The sequence below is a fragment of the Equus przewalskii genome, chromosome 1, assembly GCF_037783145.1.
Source record: "Equus przewalskii isolate Varuska chromosome 1, EquPr2, whole genome shotgun sequence".
Classification (NCBI taxonomy): domain Eukaryota; kingdom Metazoa; phylum Chordata; class Mammalia; order Perissodactyla; family Equidae; genus Equus; species Equus przewalskii.
The window spans coordinates 158,740,241-158,755,261 of record NC_091831.1 but is presented as its reverse complement, the minus strand read 5'-3'; the positions used below and the strand labels follow the sequence as shown (position 1 = coordinate 158,755,261).

The 15,021-nt window shown below is 37.1% G+C and overlaps 1 long non-coding RNA gene across 1 annotated transcript; it reads right to left on the bottom strand.

Annotated features, from left to right (window-relative positions):
- Positions 1–10,376: 10,376 nt before the first annotated feature.
- On the bottom strand, positions 10,377–14,513 carry LOC103540223 (uncharacterized). Its single transcript, XR_011541657.1, has 2 exons — positions 14,274–14,513; positions 10,377–14,148 (listed from the first exon to the last, which is right to left on the bottom strand). It is a non-coding gene; the product is annotated as an uncharacterized lncRNA (long non-coding RNA).
- Between the last annotated feature and the right edge of the window lie 508 nt (positions 14,514–15,021).

The window sequence follows — 15,021 nt, the reverse complement described above, 5'->3', positions numbered from 1 at the left end:
CCTGGACCCCTGTCTTACACGATACACAAAAATTAACTCAAAATGGATTGAAGACTGGAAAGTAAGACCTGAAACCATGAAACTCCTAGGAGAAAACAGAGAGGGTGAGCTCTTTGACATGGGTCTTGGTAATAATTTTTTGATTTTAACACCAAAGTGTAAACAATAAAAGCAAAAGTAAACAAGTGGGACTATATCAAGCTAAAAAGCTTCTGCACAGCAAGGGAAACCATCAATAAAAGGCAACCTACAAATATTTGCAAATCATATATCTGAAAAGAGGTTAATATCCAAAATATGTAAGTATCTCTTACAACTCAACAGCAAAAAAAAAATCAATCTGATTAAAAATTGGCAGAGGATCTGAATGGACATAGAAGACATACAAAAGATCATTATGTGGATGAAAATGTGCTTGACATTATCTACAGGTTCCTGAGAAATCCATCTTTTAACAGTATATCAGACTCAAATATTCCTCAAAATATTTAAAATACCACTACCATATGATCCAGCCACTCCACTTCTAGGTATTTATCTTAAGGAATTGAAATTACTAACTCAAAAAGATGTCTACACTCTTATGCTCATTGCAGCGTTATTCACAATAACCAAGACATGGAAACAACGTAAATGTCCATCAACAGATGAATGGATAAAGCAAATATGTTAATATGTTATATATATATATAAAATGAAATATTATTCAACCACAAAAACAAAGGAAATCCTGTCATTTGCAATGACGTGAACCTTGAGGGCATTATGCTAAGTGAAATATATCAGAAAATACAAATATTGTTTCATATCACTTATACATAGAATTAAAAAAAGACTTATAAAGAACAGATTAGTAGTTGCCAGAGGTTGTGGAGAGGAGAGGCAGAGAAATGAGTGAAGGTGGAGAAAAAAAGACTGGGCTTTTAAAATGAGAGCAATGTTGCTATGTGGCAAGATGTCACTCTGCATGGGAAGGCTTTGCCCTAAAGGCTAAAGGAAATAGAACTACAGAAACCTCTGTGGCTAAAGGACATACAACCACACCAAGAGAGCAATCTCTGAAAACCTGAGAATGGAGAAAGTCTCAGTTTTCTCTGAGGCCAATGGGGCCTTTTGACAAAAGTCAGAATACCTTTCTTTGATTTCAGGATTTTGATCTCAGTGTTCTTCTTGGGTTCTTCATTCACTTGTTGCTTCCTGTCAAGATTACCTTTCACGTAGAAAATTTAGTAATTCTGTCTATTTGTGAATTTACAGTCAATGAGTGTGAACTTCTGATTTCTGGGACCGTATACTCACCTCCCATCTCTTCCAAATTTCCTCATAACTAAAAGAATAGAAATACAAAAGGGAATAAGCCAAAATCCATAAGAGTTAAAAGAATAGGGATTGTCTGGAGATAAGAGATTTACATATTTCCAGAATACAGAAAGCAGATAGAGGATTAAAGTTAGGACAGAAAAAAACATAGTCAAAAATAAGCTATGAGGAGCAATTGCTGCTGGTTTCAGGCCAGTAGTCATTGCAGCTCCTGTCAAAGTTGCTGATCATTGTAAGAGCCCCACAATTACAAAGTCAAAAGCCAAAGGACTGTTGATACCTTGGAACAATGCTGTTTCCTCTGCCCTGGAAGAATGCAAAGGAATTCTCCAATCTTCGATGGTGGTAGAAGCAACATCTCATAGTTGGAGAAGAATAAGTCCAGAAATAGAATATTCTCCTTTAAAGATGTTGACAGGATTCTAAGAAATAAATTAATTACCAGAAAGATTAGAGAGTATTAAAGAGCCCATCACGGTCCAGAACATCACAAATCATGGTACATGAAAAACAGAAAAAAAAATTTTAAACTGGTAAAAATTAGAGAAAGGAAGAGCAAATTGAAAAGAAAATTCCTGTTTTACCTTTGTTTTAGGTACCAAGAAAGCATAGTCTTTGGAAAGTTGCACTACATCTTATACTCTTGGAAATTAATGAAAACTTCAGAAACTTTTGGATTTTAGGGGAAAAAATGCAGTACTTGAAGCATGGGTAAAAACAAACAGGTGCTCTCATTTTCTAGCACCAGAGTACAAACTTCCTTCTTTGGAGAATGAGAGGTGAAAGACTCAGAAAAATCAAGTCCTTATTACAAATATACAAACTGGAGGAGATTAACTAAAGGTGGATAATAAAAATGATAGCGGGAGAAAAATGGCAAATGGCCATTCTTCATGAATGTTAGAGAGACCCAGAGGTTAATTCAGGAACATAGCAGAATAGGAGATAGCTTTAGGAAACCTAGAGTCCATCTTTCCCACTGATTACAAGTAAAACTGAAAGAAACACACAAGGTAACTACCTGTGGACTGTGAAAATTAAACCAAAGCAGGCAGATTGTGTAGAGGAGTCAAAAACTGGAAGAGCAACCTAGGATTTGAGCCTCACTCACAAAAGGAGCGATGAAACACAGTCTGAACCAAACTTGGTTATTTTCCTGCTAAAACAAAAGCATCCACATTCTCCAGAGGATTATGTTTTTTAATAAACAAGTTTATAAAATATATTTAAAGTGTTTCAGATGCATTCAAAATTATGCAACATACAAAGAACCAGAAAAAATAACTAATATCTAAGTAAAAGATAGTCAACAGAGACAAATGTCAAGATGACTAAGATGCTAGAACTAATAGAAAAAGAAATTTAACTATATTTGATGAAGTAAAAGAAAATGTGCTTGAAATGAATGCTAAGATAGGAATTCTCAACAAAGAAATAAAAACTACTCAAGAAGAAAATAGAAATGTTAGGACTAAAAATACAATACATGAAACAAACTCTTGCAGTAAGGAGGCCGGCCCAGTAGCACAATGGTTAAGTTCATGTGTTCTGCTTCTCAGCGGCCCGGAGTTCACTGGTTCGGATCCCGGGTGCGGACATGGCACCGTTTGGCAAATGCCATGCTGTGGTAGATGTCCCACATATAAAGTATAGGAAGATGGGCATGGATGTTAGCTCAGGGCCAGTCTTCCTCAGCAAAAAGAGGAGGATTGGCAGTAGTTAGCTCAGGGCTAATCTTCCTCAAAAAAAAAAATCTCATAGTAAGCACTCAATAGTAGGATGAAGATGAGAGAGAAATAGTAAGTGAACTTGAAAATAGATCAGTATAAATTATCTAACTGAATGATCACCAATGAAGCATGAATTTGCATCTCACAAGGAAATATTTGGCAGATCTGGACACACTTTTGGTTGTCATTACTCAGGGATGGAATACTCCTGGCGTCTAGTGGGTAGAGGCAAGAGGTACTTCTAAAAATCCTACAATTCATAGAACAGACACCCCAATAAAAAATTATTTGGCCCAAAATGTTACTAGTGCCAAAGTCAGGGAACCATGAACAAAACTTAAGAACAAGAAAGAAATTGAAACAAGAAATAGACAGAATCCTGGAGACCTGTCAAAAAGTCTAAAATATATGTAATTGTAGTCCCAGAAAGAGAGGATAAAGAGACTGGAGCAGAAAACATATTCGAATAAAGAATGGCCAAGAACTTGCCAATTTGATGAAAGACATAAATTTACAAATTCAAGAATGTCAGCAAACCTTAAACAGAATAAAACGAAAGAAATTACACATAAATAATCATAAACCACTGACAACTAAAGATTATATGATAATGTAATATATAATGTACACAAAATAATGTATATATAAATATATTGGCTAGAGAAAAACATAAATAATTCTTTGTTGAATAAATTTGTTTAATAAAAAAATTAGTAGCTTTTTTGTGGTAGCATTAATGGGTTTTCCTACTCATTTATTAACTGACAAATTTTTTAAGATATTTTGCTATGATGCAGGCACTATTGTAGTTGCAGAGAATGTAAAATTCTGGTTTAGTGTGCATGAAGAATACCAGTCTATGCCTACCATGTAATTATCCCAAAAACAAATTGTAAGAAACGTTGTCTTTTGTTTGCATTTGTGTGTTCATATATAGGACTCTCTCCTCCTTTCTTTCTTATGTTTCTTTCTTCCTTTAAGAATCTATTGTGTCTTGGGCTGAAGCTACTCTTCTTGAGCTGAAGCTCTCTTCAGGGAGACATTAACCATGTGCAACCTTATCTGTTACAGGTGTGTCTCTGAAAACAATATTTCCCTGGATGATCTGAAACAAGGTCAGGGGACTAGAATGTTATGCAAAGATGAACACATCGACGATTTCATTCCCCTTAAGGTTTTATGCTACTGAAATCACAAATTTCAGCTGTGATTCAGGAACTATGGTGACATATTCTGTTTTCACTCTCACCATTAAATCACCTTGTATGAGGCATCTTTCATTCTTGTTCTTCTACTGAGTTCTTAGAGTTGATATATATGACTTTCTCATACCACCAAGAATACCTGGGGAAAGTGGTGGGTGACAACAACAGTAGACTAGCTCCTGATTCTTAAACCACAGTGGATTATAGGGTCACATACTCAGAGCCAGACCCTTTGTTACTGCTCAGAGTTTGTGTTCAGCTCTTCCTACAGTTCCTGTTACTGTGTCACACAGTGTACAGTGGTACACAGTTGAGTGTGAATCTTGGACCGAGGCTTTCTCCAAGTGAAGGAGGTGATTTCTGTTTTGTATGTGGCTTCAGAACTTTTGTTGCTTCCCTTCTCATTGGCCTTTGAGGCTCTCAAGAGGAGCTTTCTACCTTCTCCAGGATATTGGACATATCAGAAAAGGGCCAGGTAACTTGTGGTTTCCTAGGAGCAGCTCACAGCCAGGGAAGACCCTTCTGAGAGGGTCACTTGGCCTTCTGTTTGGGTCGTTGAGTCTTCATTGCTTCTTTCTTAAAAATAAATAAGTAACAGTAATGGTTCTGGTTACCCTGGCATGATCTGAACTCTACCTTTCAGAGAAAATTGCGGTTAAAGATTACACCAACATAACAGAATAAAAGACTTGAAGATATATGTGTCATTTTACTTACCAAACATTAAGAATAGCACAATTATTGGTCCTGGAGAAGAATTCATTCTTACTGTCTCTGGTGTTCTTTGGTCTCAATTCCTTAATGGGAAGAAAACTTAAGGTCACAGAGAAAGGATGACTGAGAACTCAGAATTTAAGCAGGAAATGTATATATATGTGTCAGGACGATCCACCCTCTTGTGGGCAAAATACCAAACTCAGAAGCACGTTAACATGTTCTCCTCTTAGATTCAGTCCTGTATGTTCACCCCTGGCTCTGTTTTTATGACATCTCTTGGCTCTCAAGATGGTCCTCTGTAAATCTAAAGAACAGTTGATATTTTTAAAAAGCCTATTTTCTTACCAGCACACTATCTGACATGGAAGCTCCGTATCATTACAGTCCTGAGAAGAATTAAATTTTACTTTCTCTTTTTGAGCCATTTTGGGAGTCCTTGAGATCCACCGAAATATTATATAAGCAAGTTTTAGGATAAAATCAGAGGAATGTCAATGATGCATATTTAGTCATTAATAGATGATTTTGAATGGCAGAGACTTAAATTATTTTTCACCACTCTATTCCCACACCTAGAGCAATGTCATACACTTAGCAGGTGGACAGCAAATAGATTTTAAATGCAGAAATAAATGAGTAAATGAATCCTCTTTGGTTGAGGAATTGCTGCCACTTGAAATACCATATTGCTTCACTTCTAAGACATCAATTGCAAGAAATACAATTTAATAAAAGCTTTCCAAAGAAAAAAACTTCTTCATCTTGATATACACATACTAATTAAAAAGTTAAAAACATATAACTCAGTATTGAAGAAATGCAGTAATTAAAGTTACTGAATTCCCATAAAATTATCTGACATCACTTTTGTCTCCCTTAAGATTTTAATGATTCTCAGATAATCTGATTGGCCTGTCTGCATCAGGTGAAATATTCCCATATTAAACTTTTAATGGAAATTTTGCCTCAAGTATACACTCTACATATGTCCATCTGCCAAATTATTAATCAATACAGTACAATAAAAGTGTCACCACAAGATAGGGTAGTCAGACAATATGAATTTGCCTCAAAAGACAAAATAAAGTGGGGCCAGCCCTGTGGCATAGTGGTTAAGTTCAGTGAGCTCTGCTTCGGTAGCCTGGGTTCACGAGTTCGGATCCCAAGCATGGACGTACACCACTCATCAGCCATGCTGTGGTAAGGACTCACATATAAAGTGAAGGAAGATTGGCACAGATGTCAGCTCAGGGCTAATCTTCCTCAAGTGAAAAAGAAGGAAGATTGGCAACAGATGTTAGCTCAGGTTGAATCTTCCTCAACAACAACAAAAAAAAAACAAAAGAAAAAAACATGGGCTCAATCCATTTATGTGGTGACAGTCAAGAAATAACGTACAACTGAAATCTCACATTGATGTAAACTATTATAAACTCAATAAAAAAAATAATGGGCTCAATCTCAGCTTCCAGGATGAGTAGAGATATGTCTGCTGATATACAGAAGCATTTTATAGCAAGGGTGGAGTTTCTTTGTTTATAAGAGTTACTTGATCATCAACTTAAAAGAACACATTTGGAGAGCTCTTCATTTACTTGCAAAATTACAGTCACCAGAATTAATGTCTGAGAAGTTAAAACTCTCAGATGGTTTGTGATGTAGTCAGTGTAATACAAACTTACAAAATAACCTTGAGGAACCCTGAATTCAGAGGAGACTTGAAGTCTCCATGAACCATTTCTGGGGTCAGCATGAGAAAATGCCTCCAAACCTCACAGAATTTTAAAGCCACTCTCTTCTCATGGTAGTACTGAAGTCGCATTAGCAAAAACAAACACTACTTACTGTCCCTATTCTTGCCTGTTCAACTTATAACAGAAAACTCAATGTTCACAGGACAAATTTAGGGAAAATGATACCTTTTGTCTGTGAAGCTGTACTAACATTTATCTTTGAACACAGAAGGCTTCCTCAGTGTACTTTCTGGGAAACTCACGCTCCATGAATTCAGAGAAGGCAGCTATGTGGTCTTGTGTCAAGGCATAAGTAGTAACAAGCTCCAGACTTGGTTACAAAATTTAGGTCTGGATATTGTTTAGGTTCATAATAACTTCTCTCTCTTCCTTCTCACTTTTACCCTGTGTCAAATCTCTGTGAGCAGGCAGGGTCTTCCTCCTTTTTCCCTGGCTCTTTTGCCCCAGGGCCCTAACCTCCTCTACCTGAAGTCAAAGTGGAAATGAGCAAAGTGAACAGTCTCACTTTCCATAATTTCCTTACTCTTTCAAGTCAACCTTGTCCCTTGTGTTGCAGCAGCCCTCCACTCCTCTGAGGGAATCCATTGTCCACATCATGAGATAATAAGCAGATGAATGTCATTGAGGAATTGTGACAGTAGGTTTGAGTGGAAGACGTTAGAACTGTGTGATGAATTACAAAAGCTGCTTAAGCTAATTACCAACTAATAATAGATTTTATTCAGAAGATCTGACTTCAGGAGCCCAGGAGATCTGCTTAAAGGACTTAGATTTACTCAGATGTATTAGTAAAAAGTCAGACAGGAAAACAGAAACAAGTTCAAATATTTTAAGTAGAAAGAAATTTAATTCAGGGAATTAGACATACAGTCATTGGAAGAACTGACTAAGCAGAGATGAGAAGGCCTGATTATGAGAAATTCTGAAGTATAATGAATCCAGCTGTCTGTAACACCAGTGTGGATGATTCTTAGGAAGAAACCCAGAAGTCAAACAAAGCCACTGCTGGTCATCTCGGCTGTCTTCCCACAGCCCCTACAGAAGGATAATGGACTCCCCTTTTCTTCTAATTTCTTAGTATCACACTAACACTTCTCAATTACAGAATTTAAACTAGATAGTAAAAGAAAGGGATTATTGAATGTGTAGTTTGGGTTTCTCCCCAGCAAAGTGATGGAGTGTATCAAAGGGGATGCTGAAGATGCCCAGTTGACAATAAACAAGACAGCACACCATTGAACTAAGTCCTTATCTACACTAAGTTATATGCAGTTTAAACCTAGAGAAACTAGAAGAGCTATGTTTTATAATCAGAAGATTTTTGTAATAATTAGACCAGTTAGAAGCTGAAGGCAGATTATGACTACTCTGATGTTTCATAAATTGTCAGTTAGAATTTCTGTCACTTTTTCAAAATAATAGGACTGAACACAAAAAGAACCACTCACTGCACGCGGAAAGCGGTAATTAAGCTAATGACAAATATGCTGTCTTCTATTATTACAGGAAAGTTTTAACCCTTTATTAAGTCCTCACTGGGAGCTCTAAGGATGTACCACATGTACTTGGTAAATTGTTCCATAAGTGCTTTTGAATGAGTGTGCAATAAATGACACAAGAAATTTACTCTGTCACTGAGTTGAAGAGAGAGACCCTCCCAATGTGCTTGTGACTACTCTTTTATAGTTAATACATTTTTTTGAAATTCCAAATTCCATGCCTTCTGATCCTATACCTACCTTTTCTCATCCAAGATCTCCCATTTGTAGTAATAATAGTCACTCAGTCTTGCAGCTGGAGCTCTAATCATTCCATCTGCTCAGATACTCATAATGATTCTTGAGTAATTCTCACCGAATGTGATGAAAGAAAATTTGAGGAACCTCTGAATTGGAAGAGAACGAAACGCAGGAGGTAAAGATTTTCTTCTTGTTCATAGTGGTTCTCAGTTTTCTGTAGTGGGTTATTCTATTGACAATTTGGCTGTATAGGAAACTACATTTCCCCAAATCCCCTTCTCTTTATGGTTCTGAGTACAATAGTGAATTTTCACAAGGATTAGAAAGCAGATAGGAAGCTGCAGCCATTATCTTTGAGCATCCTTGCAGGTTAAAGATGGTAAAAGACAAACACATGGTATTAGCTGGTTCCATTTTGACCTTGCTCTTCCCAGTTGGAAACCAATCACTACTAACCAACTCCACAGCACCACGTAAAATTACTAGTATCACTACACCTCTCAAATGATAAAGGTATGGCATAAGCTACTGCAACAATTTATGCCTGAATCCCATGCCAGGTCACCACAAGTAATTAGTAACTGTGATGCTGCAACTTCTCAGGACTTATCATCAACCCCATTTACCTCTAACAATGGGATCCCTGTTGTCATCTGCCCATGAACAACTTAATTGTAGAATCTCATTCTGTGTATTTGCTAAAACTACTTCTGTACCCAAACTCTTAGATTGGGTTCCTCCAAAAGCCAAACTTAAAAAAAAGGATTTTAGTATAGTTAGTTTACTTGGCAAATTCAAGAAACAAATCTAGGAAAGAGGAGATATGATACAGGGACTATTGAGTACACAAATGTGAGGAAAGAGGAGTTCTTTTACATGTTGATGAGGGTGAAAATTGGTTAGAACATTTTGGAGAGTAATTTGGCAACAGTAAGTAAAATTTTTAAAGTGTAGATTATATAACAGAGCAATGCCATTTCTAAGTGTATAACAAAACATTCTGCATCTATATATAAGGAAACAACTATATTCCTAGAAGAATTTTTATCACAATAAAAAAATTAGAAACACTCCTTGAATGAAGGACTAACAAAATCCTTTCTCTTTCTACATAAAAAATTAGGTTACATTTTCTACCTCTGTTCCTCTGGAAACCTGATAAAGGTAATGTCAGCTGTATTGCTAGGGAACATGTTATGGTAAAAGGATCTCCAAATGTTAAATTGTATCTAGACTGGAAATGAACAGTGAATACTTGGTATGAAGCCATAGCTTTGGGGCAGTGAGTTTTGTAACTGTTACAGGAGATACTGAATCCTATTTGAAACATGGGGATTTTAAGTCTGGGTGACCTGTTGGTCTTGTTCCCTCACACTTGAGCACTTGATGTGAGAGGAAGAGACGAGGGGGTTGCAGAAAGAATAGTCCCTCAACTCATATGTAGACAGCTGAGAGGACTCCCCTTAAAAACATCCTGGCGTGAGAGATGCCAATACTTATGTGGCCTATTGAGCTTTACAAATTCAATTGTCTAGTTGAGCCTAAGACCATCATGGATGACGTTGCGCAATGCAACTGTCTGTCAAGAGGGGACATATGACATATTCCTAAAGTAGGATACTACGTAGCAGTAATTAAAGTAATTTTTCATTAAAGTAATGAAATATATCCATATGTATAAATTTTTCTATATCTCAAAAGTATTTTTAATGAAAAAAGCAAGTTTCACAATTACATGTACAATGGGATAGCATTCATGTAAATTTTAAAAACACAAAATACATAACATTGTTTAGAGATAAACGTATAGGCATTAGAAATGTGAAAACATGGGCTTGAGAAACAAAGATCATAATAAGTTTGTCTTGGGAAAGAAAAGAAGACAGACTGAGGAGAAAAAAGAGATGGCAATTTTATCTGCAATGTTTTATTTATTTTTTTACATTTGGGTATAACTATATTTATGAATACAGAGAGATACAGAAAATAAAAGCTTTTAAAAATACATTACAATTTGTTCATATGAAAATATAATTATGTTAAAATAAATGGGGATTTTTTCTTTATTATATTTACATATGATGTAAAGTTTTTCACAATTGTAAAATAATTTTGTAAATAAAACAAACTTTGATATTTCAGGCACGGTTGATGGTATGAGGATGGAAAGTGTTTCCTCGAGTACCTGAAGCCCTTGGTGTCAGGAGTTATATTTCCTCAATACTCATCTTCAGTTTGGAATTGAAAGAAATTGACGTCTCACCTTCTCGTGCATACTGATAAAGTGCCCACTTGTGGTCACTTTGGGTCGTGGAACTGAGTTGGTGACCATAAGAATCATAAAGACAATCAGCCTGTCTATTCCATTTCTGGGCATTTATCCAAGGATCAAGAAAACAGTAATTGAAAAGATATATACACCTCTATGTTCATCACAGCATTATTCACAATAGCCAAGACATGGAAGCAACTCAAGAACCCATCAATGGATGAATAGATAAAGAAGATATACCATATCTTCTTTATACACACACACATATATATACCACATATATACTTCATATGTATACTATATATATACCGTATATACTTCAATAAAATAATTTTAAAAAGACATCTATATAAGATCTATCTAGACAAGAGATTACAACATGTTCAAATAGAGAGGCATACATGGGAGACAATATATGTACTGACATGAGTGAGGGAACTGTGGAGAGAAGTTCACTGATGTAACCCCAGCATCTTGAAATCTTACACCTCTTCCCACTTATTGGCTGAAAATTTTCCATATTACTCCAGACATAAATATAACCAGGAATGACTAAAAAATAAATAAGTAAATAAATAAGATAATCATCGTCTCAGAGATAGCAGAAAATGTAGTCTGAAAAATAAAACATTAAATAAGCATAAATTTCTTATGAATAATTTTATGTCCCTTATCCCATTTCCAGAAATCCTTCAAATGCATATAACACAAATAGCCAGATCAATATAACTTGAAAAATAATGCTGATTTCTACTGGTGTACCCTTTGGTTAAGGAAAATCCCTAAAAACAATCCACTATTATTCTCTGTATCTTTGAATTCCTCTAACCTTAATCTCTTACTCATCACAGGGTCAGAAAGTATGCAACTAAAAAGCCCAACCCTCCTCCAATCCTTCCCCTTCCTTTCCAAAGTCATCATCAAGTTCTAAGGCCTCAGGTACTTAAGAATACAGAGTCTTCTTCTGGAGTGTTTCATCTTAACCAGAGGAAAGTCATACATTTATCACATGTCCTTTGACCTTTTAATTCCCATTGCAATTCTTAATCAGTATATCTCAGGGCCCAGACATTACTAAACTGCAAATCATTATAGCAGTGTCACACAGATGAGAACCGATTTCTAATATTCCAACAGTAAAATCATATAAAAATAGAATAAGAGTAAAAATGAAAACAATGACTGCATTTGTGAGAAACTGGCAAAAGTAACTAACGTACCAGTTTTGAAGATTTCCGATATGGATTTGCAGAATTTAAGATATCAAAAGAATAGGAATCTATTGTTATGATCAGCAAAAATAAAACAAACTTCACTTTAAGATAAATGGAATTTGACATCTAGATTTAGCATGTCTTCTTTCCTTAATAATCCTTGAAGAAATACTAAAAATTTTGAGTTATTCACCCTTGTTTCTGCAATATTCCTAGTAATGTACTAAAATCTATATAAGCAACCCATATTCTAAGCTATTCACCATCATAATCACGGCCTCCATCCTAGATGGAGCACCTAAAAATGAGGGAAAATAACCAGCCAGGAAGAAAGATTCCAGGAAAACTATTGAAGCTGCGTACCTGAGGTTACTGCAAATATTCAATAAGAACATAATTACCCTTTGACCTTGTTCCCAGCACAGACACAAATGAAAAGAAGTTAATCTTGTTAATTTGCTCTTTTCTTGTTTAAACTGAGGGGTGACTCAAAGGTCACAAGGATTTAGGAGGTGGTTTTGCAGAAGAAAAAGAATGTCTTTAACGAAATTACAACCACCAGATAAACAGCCTGCAGCTACTGTTGACTCCCAGAAGTCCGACTGCCCAAGGGCTTATCTGGAGTGAAAGAAACATGGATTTACCCTATATTTCTCTGAAATTCCTCCTCCCAAGTACCTTAGCTCTAAAATGACACCTAGCTTTCTTCTTTCATTAAGGTAGATTTGAGAGAAACTTTCCTCTCACCTTCTCGGTTTGGCCAATTCAAATAAACTTTTCTCCATCTCCAAGCACCAGCGTCTTAGTGATTAGCCAATCCAGGTACAAAAATTTGAGATTAAGAGGTTCAGTATCACTATTTTAAAATTACCAAATTGGGAATAGAGTAAGTTTGTAAGAAGGTGATGTCAATAAAAGAGTTCATCTTTTGTTTTGGATTATTGAAAGATAAAATGATGAGTGAAAAAGTAACACTCCTCTGCACCATGTCTCAACTCTCATATCCCATGCCTTGAAGTATCAGCCCCACACTGGCTCAGTAAATCCTTGAGCACATTTCTACTGTGGGGACCTGGAAATGGCCACCCCAAAATATGTCTCTTTGGCATGAGGATTATTTGAGGCTGATTTCTTTGCAGATAGGAAAGCAACTGAAAAGTAGAACTTGCTTGCTCTTTTGTTAAGAGACATTTACATTGTAAAGGAAATCTCCATCTGTAAAGATATCTTCCTCTCTCTACCAGGAAGAAGGGGAAATGACCTTATCTCTAGAAACTTTTAATCAATGCCAAAGGCAAGGACTTAAATCTGCATTTTATTGTGCTTGTCTGGTAACCTCCTGTAACTGACTTCCCTCCCCCTTCCACCTTTGGCATTTTTTTAAGGATTAAGCATCTTTCTTTAGGCTAGGAACTGATTGCTGCGCTCACCTGTGACAACCCAGCTCAAAACAATGGGCTTGCCTCCTGCTACGCCCTCCAAGATAGCAGACCTACTACCTGCTGTGTCCATCAAGTGATGTGCCCACAGGGCAATCTTGTGACTATTGTGGGAGGGACATTTCAATCATATGTGAAACATCCTGTTTGGGGGTATATAACCACTCTGTGCACCCCACCACTTCAGTGCCCTTTCTTCCTTCCGGAAGAAAGGCCCCAGGCCATGGTCCTCATAAAGCTTTGTTTAATTTTCTCTTGCTATTCTGTCTCATGTGAATTTAATTCGTTCTCTGGCCAGATGAGCTCACATTAGGTAGAGGAAAAGTCTTCCTCCCCTACACTACCGTATGATAAGAACACTATGGCCTCCACTATGTCAGAGTCCAAAATCTTTCAGACGCAGTTGTCCTCCCTAGTGTCTCACAGTTTGTGTTCAGCTCCCCCTACAGTCTCCCGCACTGTGTCACTCAGAACACAGAAGTACACAGCTGAGTCACTCCAATGGGCTGCAGATTTCCTCAGGTTGAAAGAAGATTCATTTTTCCTAAATTCGGCCTCAAACTCTTTGATGCCTTTAACCAAGGTATCCCCTGAAAAGTACTTGAGGAGAAGCTGGAGGCCTTGGCTGGGGTACTGGACATACCAGAAGAGAGCAGGAGCTCTATCATACGAATAGATGCATTTCAGCTCCAGACGGGCTCCTTCAGAGACCAAGACATGGCCATCAGGCTGGGTCACTGACTGAGCTCTGGCATCTCCTGCAAAATTAATGTTATATCAGTGAAAGCAGTGCAGACTTGGCTACGAAAAGTATTTCTACTAAACTTTGAATAGAAAAACAGATACTTATGTAGAATGAGAGACCATATAGAATATTACTTACTCAAAGCAAAAAGCATCCCCAGTACTGGGATGAGCACCACGAGCATGGTTGAGCAGTGGGAATGCTGAAGGCTTCTTTCTGGAAGATGTCCACTGAGCAAGCAGGAAAGTGGCTGTGGAACCCGCTCTTTGAAATAGGAGGTGTGAGCAAGGTTGGGCTAGACAAGTCCCTTGTTTAGGTACATGTACAAAACTGCTGAGATGATCCTGGGTGCTTTCTGATCTCTGTTTCTCTTACTTGTGTCTGACCTCAAAGAAGTCAGGGAGGGTGCTTCAACAGGCTCACTGCAGGGAAGAGGGGCTGAGGGGAAGGCTTTGATCTTCAACAGAAACAGCGACCTCTAGTTTGTGCAACATCACCCTCTGGAGGCCAGACACAGGATTGAGGATTCAGATTCCCCACAGGAAGCTCATCTGTGCTTTCCTTTTATTTAGAGATACATCAAAAACTTCCACTGAACATGTTTCTTTCTTCCCTAACATATGTATATAACCCTTTGTAATAGGGAATATTAATCCTTGCTTCAATGAAAAACGAGGCCTGTAAAATAGAGGAGTAATTTACAGAGAAACTGATTACACCATAAGTCTGTCAGACTTTGGAGTCCATTAGAGCCTTTGTGTAAAAGCAGTGGAGCCATTCTTTATGCAGGGATAACCAGAGCAACCTCCCTAGGCTGGGCTTTGGATGGCCTTGCTGGCAGTAAGCATCAGATTGAGAGGAAGATGTGGTAGGATGCAGAGATAAT